This window comes from Equus przewalskii, chromosome 4 (assembly GCF_037783145.1).
Source record: "Equus przewalskii isolate Varuska chromosome 4, EquPr2, whole genome shotgun sequence".
In the NCBI taxonomy this organism is placed as follows: domain Eukaryota; kingdom Metazoa; phylum Chordata; class Mammalia; order Perissodactyla; family Equidae; genus Equus; species Equus przewalskii.
In genome coordinates this window covers 90,399,836-90,411,909 of record NC_091834.1, presented here as the reverse complement: position 1 = coordinate 90,411,909, position 12,074 = coordinate 90,399,836, and the positions used below count along the sequence as shown (strand labels likewise).

Genomic DNA, 12,074 nt, shown 5'->3' with positions numbered 1-12,074 from the left:
AGTAAGAACACACGAGAGCTTGGGAGGAAAAAATAATTTTAAAAAGTAGGCAAATATTTGCTGCAAGTGGAGTGAATAAGTCACATTAATTTAATTAAAAGAAGCAAATAGGGATAATGACCTTTAGAAGATCTGACCAGTATATGTTGCAATGATTTCCATGATCTGCAATTCCTAAGTTTTAGGGAAATCAGCTAAAGGATTTACAGCCACCATCAATTATTTCTGAAAATGCATCTCCCACCAAGAGGTGCCAAAATAAAGAAATTGGAGCAATATCTATCAAAGGAGAAGAGAGCAGGACTGCCAATTATAGCCAACAGTCTAGATTCAATGTCTACTAAAATAATAGGACTAAACCAGAGGGAAAAATATAACAAACCTTGGGCACTGAAAACGCTGCAGAGAGGCAGGAGCAATTACGTAGCTGAGGATTGAGAAATGGAAGAAAGAGTCAAGAGGAATGAACCATGGGAACTTGCATTGTGATAAAGAAGCCAAAATAAGCCAGTGCACATCAAAGTGGAAACATCTGACAACCTTTCTTCCGTGAAAATGACCCCTGGGATTCTATCTGAACACTTCAATGATAGAAAGATGTCATTTTATTTTGTTTGAATATAGAAACTTGCTGGAAAATAAATATGACCTCCTTTCTGTATCACTGCTTGAAAATAAAAGTAATTTGCATTTTTAGTAAATTCCAACAGAGATAGAAGCCAAGGAATCTCCTTATAAATGGGGGAACTTTAAAGAAGAATGCTGAGGATGTGAATTTCCTGAAGAATGTGTTATGTAACTAACAAATTGCAAGGGAGAGGAGCAATTATCACTTTAATTAATTAGAGCCCTATTGTAGCTCCCTTGCGAAAGATAATCCTTGATTAAAAGTGTCAGTATATAAAAATATTGACTGATATTAAAATGTAAGAGTGTGAAATTTCAATTAATTGTAAAAAATTAGCTGGTATTATCATTTACCAATAGACACTAATGATTCTCAGGAGACTTGAGACATACAAACAGAGTTGACAATGGACATGTAAACAGGAACAGAATTAATCCACTGATGGTTCATCCCTTGGAATAATTAACTACTTTGGCCTTTTGTTTTTTACCTGCAATGCAGAGGTTAATGTAACAGCAATTGTTTCACAGAGGAACGGAATAGATAAAACAATATGAATAGAAGCAGATTAAAAAATAACATTTTACTAACACATAGTGTTTTCACAGCCAATATATCAATGTTTTATAGATATTGATGAAGTTACATATCATGCCTTAGAAATTCTATACCTGGAAGCCTTGCTGAGACTCTTTCCCCCTCTGTGCCTAAAAAGATCTCCCCGGGGACTGTGAAGGATCAAGCATTTTCAAACGTGAAGGTTATAATGTGGCTAAGCCATGAGGTAAGTGGCCAAGACAGATTCCATCTCATCTGAGACTGATTCTCTAACATAAACTCTGTTTCCATGATTCCCTTTTCTGAACAGTGACTCAAAGTGTGATGGGCCTCTATTTCTTTTTCTTCCCTATTTCTTTCTCCTTGGCTTTATCAGAATTAGATGCCAAATAACATAATGGATATTCTCTTAAAGAAAGTGCTTACGGTATAGTAAAACAAAACAAACAAAAAAACCCCAAATTTTTAAACTCATCGATTTTAGACATGGACTGATGCCCAAAGGAATAAACTCACTCTTAGACCCAGAGCAACCTACTCAGTGTCAAGAAACACCAGTTTCTACACTTCAAAGAAAAAACAACAAACATCCACCACATAGGGTTGGCGTGAGGTATAGGAATAATATATGTAAAGAAATGGCACAGGTCCTAAAATTTGGTAGACACTCAAGAAAGAGCAGCTGTTGTTTCATTGTTTTTGCTGTTGTTCTTACTGCCACGGAAGAGTATCTCAGCCAAAATTCTGAAACGTTCCTTAATGTGGAAATATCCAGTCGTGGAAAAGATCCAGTCATGCTCACTTTAAAATAACAGAAAAATGGTGACTTCTTGTTTACCTTTGAATGACACCCAGTGCTCAGAGACAACAGAAATTAAACCTACAGCATCTGCCACTCTCCCCGCCTTCAGTACTCCCAGAACACAAGACAGAAGGTGAAAAAAAGTCTGTACTAGTTGGGCTTACATATGAACACATAATTGGCCACTCCGCTGATAAAATCGGATAGAAAAGTACTTTTGAGGATGAAGCAAGAAAACAGCTGACAGATCTGGGAAACACGTTGGCCCTGAGGCTGCTCTTTACCTTCTCCCTAAAAATGAAACCAAATGCTGTGATGCTCTCCAAAAAACACAAAGATGTAGCGTTTTCCTCTTTTCATGCCAGTTGTGTGGTGGAAGCCTCTTCCGCGTAGCAGTCCCGAGGAAGGCAGGGAGTATTAGAAAAGCTTCCTTGTGTTCAACAATACGAAATTGCGTGTGAAAACTATGTTCTTCCCTCTACCAATAAAATTATTATATGCTTAGCTTTTCTGAAGAGTGGGAAAAATCAGCCTTCAGGTAATTCTTTAGCTCTCTATCTCATGCCTTCTAAAGAGCTCCTCAGTAGTTAATTAAATAATCAAGAAAAAATGGGCTCGTCTCTCTATATTATTCTGTGTTGTTTGTCGACTTGGAATAGTTGTGGAGGTAAAAAAAAAGCTTCTTTGCTTTATTCAAAGTGGAAGAATCATCTTCACGACCAAGGGTGAGGAATAGCATCAGGAAAAATCGTTAGAACTTTCCAATTTCTAGAAGAGTATTCTATCAGTCACTGACTGGGGATCAGCACAGTGCACCAACATTCTGCAATAGTAACAGTGAAATGTATCCCCATGACAATTCCCTCACTCCCATGAACGGCTCCACTAGGGCCGTGAGAGAGGGAGTGGAAGAATGCCAGGCTCTTGGTCCCGCTAGATTAGTAATGAAAAGCCTAGACAGAACACTAGATAGGAGGGAGCACAGAGGAGCTTTGGACTCATGAAGCTATCTTCCCAGGCAGATATCAGGGAGAATGAGGACTTGTGGACAGGGGAAAAATGAAACAAGGCATAGAAAAGAAATCACATGCTTATTTCTTAAATGGCCAGGACTGATTTAACTCTAAGAACATTAATTACACAGATGGGGGTTACCCCATGTAAACAAACAGGTACAGGTATCATACGACATGGAAGAGAAGCATCTTTATCCATGGCTGTCCTCCTGAATTGTTATTCATCACCCACACTGGACAATCAAAAAGTCTCTGGCCACAGCTAAGCTCTCAGTCTCGATGGCCCACACAAAGTGGAAAGCTCATGTGATGATATTGGCAGCAAGATGTGGGTTGAGCATCCTATCTTCGTTCCTTTTCAATGCCCCATATATGCCTATTCTTCAATTTGGTATTATTTTAATGTTGTCCTGTGATTATCCACCTCAGTATCACCTGAGGTACTAGTTAAAAATAGAGATTCCTACATCTGACCCCAAACCTGCTGACTCAAAGTCTTTGCAAGAGGAGTAGAGTATTTCAAGAACTCAGCCAGTGAATGAATCATTTTTAAGAGACTTCTTAGAAGACAGTAGTGACTTAACTAATTCAGAATCTGGCTATTCAAAGCACTCTACCTCATGACTATGAATATTGACTGCTGAAAAAGTGGGTTCATCTCTGCCATGAGATCAACATTCAGTATATAGGGTCCTCAACCTCAGAAAAGAGAAGTTCTGCTTTTCTGAACCCGGTATATACAGACAACTTCAAAATACTGCCCTGCTACCACACTCTTTGCTATTTATTTTCACTGATCTTAAAAACATAGATCCTTAGTTTTGTTATTATGTTTGTTGTTGCATATTATCCATGGACTGGAAATTTGAATTTAAATTGGTGTTTAGGCTATAGAGATGCTTATAACTTCTTTGATACAATAAAATGGAATGGGGACTAGGCATATTTACAGGGTAACATATTATCTGTGCAAAATATTAGAGAAAACAAAGCTCCATATTTCCAATACATTTGAACTGTATATATTTATAAAAAATATGGCCTTTGTTCTCATCTCAGACCTCATCAGCATCCCCAACAAGTTCTAGTTGGTGCTCTACTACCAGGACTGGGTAAGATCATCCAAGTTGCTTAGCACTTTTACAGGTTAACCCTTTTGTAAACAGTTTAGTTTAATATCCAAGAAAACAGTTCAGCCAACCCCATAGAGCTCTTTGCAATGAAAAAACAAAGTTTTCACCTTTCAAAGAACTTTGCCGTGAATATTAAGTGCCAAAAATGTCTTTATTGTTATATTGACTGTGCATACCACAATAACAAACATATATTGAGTACCTAGAATGTATCAGCCTATGTCCCTGACTGTGGGAGATTAAATGATATAAGATGTAAAATATTCAGCAAAACATTTGCCACATCATGGCCTTTCTTAGCTATTATTACTAGTTTGGTGGATAGCTAGTGTAAGTCGTGCTTATCATTGCTTTTTAGTATTGTAATAATAGTAAATTAGATGAAGAGGAGCAAAAGAATAAAGAGAAAAAGAAGTACGTTAGCCAACAAATTAATAACATTTACTCTGTGCTAGTCATTCCACTAGCTTATTTCTACGTATTACGTCCTCGAACTGTGGGGGAAGGCAGAAAGGGCTGATAAGGCTTGGCAAAAAGGCTTTGATCAGTTATGGAAGATCTCATGTGGGTTTGATTTTAGAGTTTATCCTAGATAGTTGAGAGTGAAGAATTTCTAACAAGAGAATAACATGTTCAGATTTGCATTTCAGAAAGGTCATTCTGGCAGTGTGAGGCATGGATTGTACTAGGGAAAGATTGGAGGTGGGAGACTAGTTAGAAACATAAGGTTCTGGTGATAGTTCATGTGAGAGATGCTAAAGGTCTGCAAAAGATGTGTGGATGGAGAGGAGGGGATGAATTCTAGACAAGTCTTAGAGACAGGTGTGTCTTGGTGACACCAATAGGTGGTGACAGTAGAATTTGGAGAAGGAAAGAAGGCACATTTGTAGCATATCAGCCTCACTTCTAATTTGTCATGTAATTTCTGATTACTAATAATGTGCAGATTGATATTACTATTCACATAATAATACAGAGTAAAACTGCCAAGTTTATCACATAACACAACAAGGAATTATATATATAATTTAATATAATATATATAATATTTATATATCCTATCCAGCAAGAAAATGTTCCCATTCTAAAGACTGAAAACTTCTATTTTGAAGTCTTAAAGACTTAAACATGTAGAAGATTCCATCAGATTTCTTTTTTTTTGAGGAAGATTAACCCAGAGCTAACATCTGCCACCAACCTTTCTCTATTTTATATGTGGGATGCCTGCCACAACAAGGCTCAATAAGTGGTGCTAGGTCCGAGCCCGGGATCCGAACCAGCAAACCCTGGGCCACCAAAGCAGAGTGCATGAACTTAACTGCTAGCCACCAGGCCGGCCCCTCTATTAGATTCTTCTTCCTGAGATATCTCAATGGAATCTCTTTGTCTCCTATAGGAACATTTTCACAACAACGTTAAACACATAAGGCTATAAATATCCCCCCTCACCTGTAACTTTCTAGAATTCTTCATAGCAAACAGTAGTCAATATGCCCAGGCAATGAACATCTTCTATTAATCTCTTTGCTTAAAAATATACTAATTAAAAGTCTTTGTTGTTTTGTCCATTTCAAATTACAATCGAAATTGAAATTCTCTCAAAGTTTTAAAAATGATGTGCTCCAGAGTAATGTGCTTTCTGTTATTGAACACCAGAGGGCATCACTCAGTGGAAGCCTGGATTTGAGAGAGAGAAGGAATTCCATTGCTAATGAAAGAAACCAATTTTTTAGCATGTAACCTTATCCACCATGAAACATTCCCATGGTAACAGCACCAGTTAAGATGATTGTATATTTAGGTCACAGTATAAAAGAAGGAGCTGGAACATGTGGGGAAAAAAATGGAAATGAAATAAAGACAAGAATATATAAAGTGTGGAAGAAGGCAAACCAGCCAGAACCTACCTCACCCTTGGCTAATAGTTTCGCAAAGTCATGTTATGCCTTTCAGAGCCAAGGTGGCTAATACATTATAACTAAAGTTACAAGTTTCCATTGAAATTTAGAACCTCAGTGCCAGCAATCTTAAGAAAGAAAGTGCAACTCATTCAGCATGGCGAAACGAAGAAACAAGTAGACTGGAAGGGAGATCCGTGTGTCCTTAGGCAGTTCTTGGTGAGCTGAATCACGTTGTAAAAGCCTCTTGATCCACTTCAACACCCATTATGAGTTAAACCAGAAGATATCAAAATTCTCTTCCATCCTTTTGCACCAGACGAAAGAGAATCTTGGTATAGCTATAGGTGGAAATAACATCTGCCAAAATATCAGGTAATTTCTGTGCCTTTGTTTGCCTCTGCCAGAGGCATCACTGATTAAGCAGAACAAGCATGTTGTGCCAACTAAGAACCTAGTTGGCACTGAATCTTCCCTGCTTACTGTTTGGGAGATCCAACAAGAATATGCAGAGTTGAATTAAAGGATGAGGAGAACGTGATTAAACTCCGAACACCACGGTTTTGATTTCCCCAAACACAGGAAAACAAGCACTGTGACTATTCATAGAGAGCCCATCAGCACAGCATAAGACAAAGACTGGAGTCCAACAGGCTTGTGTTTGAATCCAGGGACTGCAACTTACTAGCTGTGTGATCTTGGGCCATTACCTGACCTCTCTGAATGCTGCTTTCCTCATCTGTAAAACAGGGAAAATAACACCCACTTGATAGAATTGTTGCAATGAGAAAATGGATTCGTCTATTCACTCATGCAACAAACATTTAAAGCTCCTAGGATGTGACAGACTCTATCTTCCATCCCAAACTAAAATGACCTGCTTCCTTTGCCCCAAACAAAACACACACCACCGCTACCACCACCACCACGTGACCCCGCTGTGCTTTGGAGAATGCAATCAGCACACTTGCTCTGATACCCTTTAATGCAAGCAGCCTCAACACCTGCTAATGAACCAAAGGTAGACCAAGTGGGGACAGGTGATAGGGAATGACAGCCAGGTGGTGGTAATAGTCACAAGGAGGATGTTGACAGTCTTTAACATACAGGAACTCACTGAGGAAAATGACACAGAGTCTGCATCACAAAATGCTCAACTAACTCAATTATTAGTTTAAAGAAGAAAAATAGTTCTTCAAGCTAACTGTGTGGCAAAATGTTTGTTAGTCTCTGAAACTACTGAGTAAAGTGAAGAAAGATGAAGATAAGATGAATAGTGGGGCTTGCGTGGTGGTCTTCAGACAATTGCGAACAGGCACTCTCTCACAGGCATACAGACTCCAAACACAGACTGACACAGGTCACGTAGGGTGAACCCAACACTTCTGGGGGCTGTTAAAGGCATACCCACAGATTCTTGCCCTCACTCTTTTTCTTTCTCCTATTCCCTCTTCATTTCCTTTGTTCTCTTGTCCTCTCTTCCTTTTTTGTACTTGCTTTACCTCTGTTCATTGCTGTGGGTCAGAGAGCCATGTGCCTCCTAATCAGTGTGCCTACCCTCCTCCACTGAAGCGGGGGCCATGCCTCCCTGCCAGCCAGCAGGCTGGGGACTGCTGTTTTCACCAAACTTCTGATGCTGCCCCTCCTTCCTGTGCCCTCGGCCTGGGGGCTGCCTGCCTTGGAGCTGGACCTGGAAAATTGCCACTGAATGTACATCCAAGACCCTGATGTTGGTGCCGGGGGGAGTATCTGGGCAAAGAAGGGGATGGGGTCACATATGGGAAGATAGCAATCTCTGACCCCAAAATTGAGAGACTGTGGGGCTTAATTCCAAGGGGACTTTTACCTAAGTTTGACTGCTAGTGTCTTCCACATCTGCACCTGACGTCAGTTGAGAGCTGCACCTGACGTCAGTTGAGAGCTGCAAACATGTGCTTTGGGCTCTCTTGAACAATGGTAGGGATATTACAACCTGCCTGTTTTCTCACTCCAACCCCCTCCAGACACCCTCAGGCACACTTAATAAACAACACACCTCTTTCTTCTAGGAAGACCAAGCATCTGTCAGGAAGCCCACCCTGTACTTCAGGTCCCAGGACTCTCCCCCACTCCCACCCCACCTCATTCACAGATATTTAAAACAGTAAGCTGATTTGGCTGGAATTTCCACTCCTTTTTAGGCTCAAGCTTTATTTTTCCTTTTTTACTGGCAGAATTGTTTAGCCTAGTAAAGCTTTTACAGTCAATAGAAGTTGCTTATCTATTGTACTGCCACAACTGGGACACATTACTAATAATAGTAATAACAATAAACATTCATCTCACTTTAACTTATTACTTCTTGAGTCCTTAGCTGCCAAATCCTGCAAAGCTGCGACATTGTTGGCACAAAATTCCTCCATCCATTTGACAAGAGTTTCGAAAGTCCACTTTCTGAATTGCAGCCCAATACAGTTCCTGGTGGGGGGTGAGGGAACTGTCTCTCGACCAAATCAACTGGTTTACTTCTATGATCACCCATGCCCTTGTTGTTACGGCCCCAAAGATCACACACACACACACACACACACACACACACACACACACACGGGCGCGCGCCTAATTGTTTGTAGTTTCTAAAGTGTAGCATCATCCTTATTATTTGCTTATCAATGAAAATGTGCTCTGCCAGATGTTTTTCAATACAGTGTACACGCACATGCAGGTTGCCAACAGCCGCACGATGCGGGGTTGAGCATCAGGAGTTTGTGGCTGCCTCACTTTCAGAACCCTCTCAATCCCGGTAAATCAGAATGCCTGGAGCAAAGTGAGGTGCTGGCACACCCCAGGACCTGGCCGTCTGGACTTCCCTAGGCGGGCTGAAGAAAGACTGCGCACGACGGGTGCGTTCTGGCCTGAGGCACCGCGGGGGCGGAGGTCTGGGGCGCCCCAACCTCGGCCCTTTTAAGCTCCGCTCAGTTGGAGCCTGAGCTCTGGGGGACTTTTCGCCCTGAGCCTCCCCCCACCCCACGTCCAACCCAAATCTGAGTTTGTCGCAGGCCTTTCCTGTCGCCCCACGGTTTGTCTCAGGAGACTGGACTGTCTCCCCTCTCCTCCGGCCCTGCCCTTGACCGGGGCCGCAGGAGCTTGGGGCCGTCCAGGGGGGCTGCGTGCCTGAGCGCCCGCCAGTGCGCGGTAGAGTGTGGGGACGTGTGTTTGTGCTGCTGGCTGCGTGTACTAGGGGACGGAAAAACCATACGGCTGGCTGCCACGTACCCACTGCCACCCAGTGCTAAGAAAAAGAGCAAGAAAAGCAAAACAAACCAAAAAAAGAAAAGAGAAGATGAAAGGGAAATAGAAAGTCAATGTGGGGGATTCCAGAGCTTGAGGACTGGGAGGCGCCGTGCTCTTGCTGGGCTCACCGCGCCGGGGCTGGCAGACTTGGAACCCTTGGTGGCCTCAGTCACAGACGTGCCATGGCCATGAACTGACATAAGGACACAGGAGGGCGGCTTGGGTGAGAAGTCAGCGGGCAGCTCCTCTTGCCTTAGGTGTTTGCCTCCATTTCTCTGCTCTCCCGCTGCCTCTCCATGCCGAGCGACTCCCCACATATCTCCACACAGCCAACAGCCTTGGTCTCATGGCCTGGGACTGGGGAGCTCGGTGGACCCTCCCTTGGAAGATTTTGTGGTTTAAAGCAGCCTCGAGGACGGCGACGGGCAGGAGGATAGAGAAAGGGATGGGGACGCTGGAGGGGGACTGAGGCAGAGAGGATGTGCCACTCTCTGTGTCAATAATTCGGGGGAATATCTTCACCTCTTGAGATCTCCCCTAGACAAGCCTCCTCTTACCCCGCGGGGGGCGCCCCAGGGGCGCAGGGCAGGTGCACAGGTGGAATTTCTGTGCGATCTACCCTGGACTGCACCTCCCGGGTTCCGAGAGCTACAAGTTAGCGGCGGTAGCCCAGGTCCGCAAGCGCGGACGGCGAGGGACATTTTGGGTGCAGCGGCCCCCTATCTACAGCCCTGGGCGCCGACGAGGTGGCCCAGGGCCCATGGCGAGGTGGGTGTCCGCGAAGCCCAGGCACTGTCCAGGACCTCGCGAGCCCCGAGCTGAGACCCAGTTCCCAAGCCGAGGCGGACAGCCGACCTCGTTTGCGGGGACGAAATGGGATGGGGTTGCAAAAGGCTTCCTCTTCCTCTGTCCTGGGACCCTTTCCTCATTCTTATCCCTCCTGCCTCTTGGCTATAGTCCTCGGAGCGCAGCACCAAGCCTCCCTCCAGCCACCCGGCGCAAGAACCTGAGGGGCTGCTCGGAAGGCGAAACTAGGGGACCGCGCCGAGCCGGAGATGGCCGGGCCTCCACCCCAAACGCCTGGAAGACGGGGCCAGACCCCGGGCAGGAAGGAGCGTGAGAGGCAGGAGAGGGAGAAGCTCTCCTGTCTTTTCCATGACGGCATCTCGGGGAGGGGTAGGGAGGTCGGGTGACAGTGGAGGGGATGGCAAGCTGGAAGAGGGAGCGATGCCTCGGCAGGCGCGGCTCCCAGGCTGCCTTCGCCACATTTCTCCGGACTCAGTGACCCGCGCAATCGCGCCCTCGTCCCGCTCTGTGCCTCACTTGCCCCATCCTGCCAACCCGCCATCGCTGCCTTCAACCCTCCAAGCCCCAGGAGCCAAAGTTTCCGTTTGAGAAGCTGCACTTGTGGAGGGCCATCCTCCAATTTCCCAACCTCCCGGCCCCGGGTTCTGGGGATTGGGAGGGACCCCGCCGTGCCAGGGCCCCTGGCGCGGGCAAGCTGAGAGCTGGGCAGCGCGGTGCCCTTACCTGCCGCCGGTTTAGCTCCACTTGCCTCCCCGAGCTGCGATTTCCTTGGTGAAGGCTGGCAGGAGCGCGGAGCTCTTCGCGGGTTCAGGGCTGACCAGTCCGGGAGCGAGCTGCGCACCGCTCAGTATCTGAAGCTAGCCGCTGGCTCGCTTTCTCCCTTGATCTTCCAAGAGAAAGGGAAAAGATTAGTTGGCGCCGCGACACTTTGGAGGGGTGGGGCGGGAGGGGGGGGCGGGGAGAGAGCGGACCCAAAGGCTCCGGCTAGAGCTGCGGGGCTCGCGCGCGCGCGAACAGAGTCGCTCACCCAACACCCGTCCCAGTCACTTGGCGGATCTGGATCCCCTTAGCGGTTTGGACTGGAGTTAAACCCACGCTGCCCCAGCTCTCCACACCAAACCACCAAAGAAGAAGCAAAAAGGACTTTCAAACCTGTCTTTCACGAAGACGAGTTTGGAGAGCAAAAGAGAACCGAGACCTGGATGGACCGGCGAGCTGGGCGGGATTCATTTCTTCACCAAAGTGCTGGGGAAGTAGTAATCAGTGTGGGAGGCAACACCTACTTCTATGCCTCTGGCAATTTCCTAGTGGGATCTGCAGTTTCAAGCCTCTGGTCAACCCACAGCCTGGCGTGTGTGTGTGTGTGTGTGTGTGTGTGTGCGCGCGCGCGCGCGCGTGCCTGTGTTCCTGTGTGTGTGTGTGCGCGCGCGCGCGCTCGCTGGAGCAAGTCTCTGCTCCCGGGCGCCTTTGGTATCGCAGCAGAGCGTGTCTGTGTTGGTGCGTGTGTGTTCGATTAGCTGCAATGGGCGGACACTTTCTGGAGAGAACATTTACAATTTTCTTTCAATATGACAGGATTAGTTGCTATTGAAGGCGCTCCTCCAATGAAATCTTCTCTGCTCTCTGATTTGGCGGTTCTTCTGAGCAAACATGACAGCCTTTTCTCCAGGCTCCTTTCCGCTCCTCTCCATGGCCATCCCCAGAGCCCAGCTCTCCATCTGCAATTTCTACATTAGAACCTATACAAATACCACCGCCACTACTCAGTCCCATTCCTACAAGTATATGATTGCTATAAAGGTGACGTGACTATTGGGAAAAACGCAGCGTTGCTTTTCGATTACCGAAGATGCTTAAACTCAATCTTTCCAGGTGGGAAAATGTTAGAATAAATTCACAATGCTTTGTAAACATATAATCGTGTTGAACCATTCACTGATTGTTACTTGGGTACATCGG

The 12,074-nt window shown here is 45.3% G+C and overlaps 1 protein-coding gene across 3 annotated transcripts in view; it reads right to left on the bottom strand.

Moving 5' to 3' along the window:
• The window catches only part of CHRM2 (cholinergic receptor muscarinic 2), a 146,318-nt gene extending 134,664 nt beyond the window's left edge, over positions 1–11,654 (bottom strand). Inside the window, exons 1-2 of one of the 3 annotated variants that reach the window (XM_070617826.1) lie at positions 11,268–11,654; positions 10,839–11,001 (exon numbers count right to left, since the gene is read on the bottom strand). The gene's annotated coding sequence lies outside the window, so the exon portion shown is untranslated. Of the gene's footprint in view, positions 1–10,838; positions 11,002–11,142; positions 11,194–11,267 lie in introns of those variants that run through there. The other 2 variants (XM_070617827.1, XM_070617829.1) reach the window with 2 other exon arrangements.
• Positions 11,655–12,074: the final 420 nt, after the last annotated feature.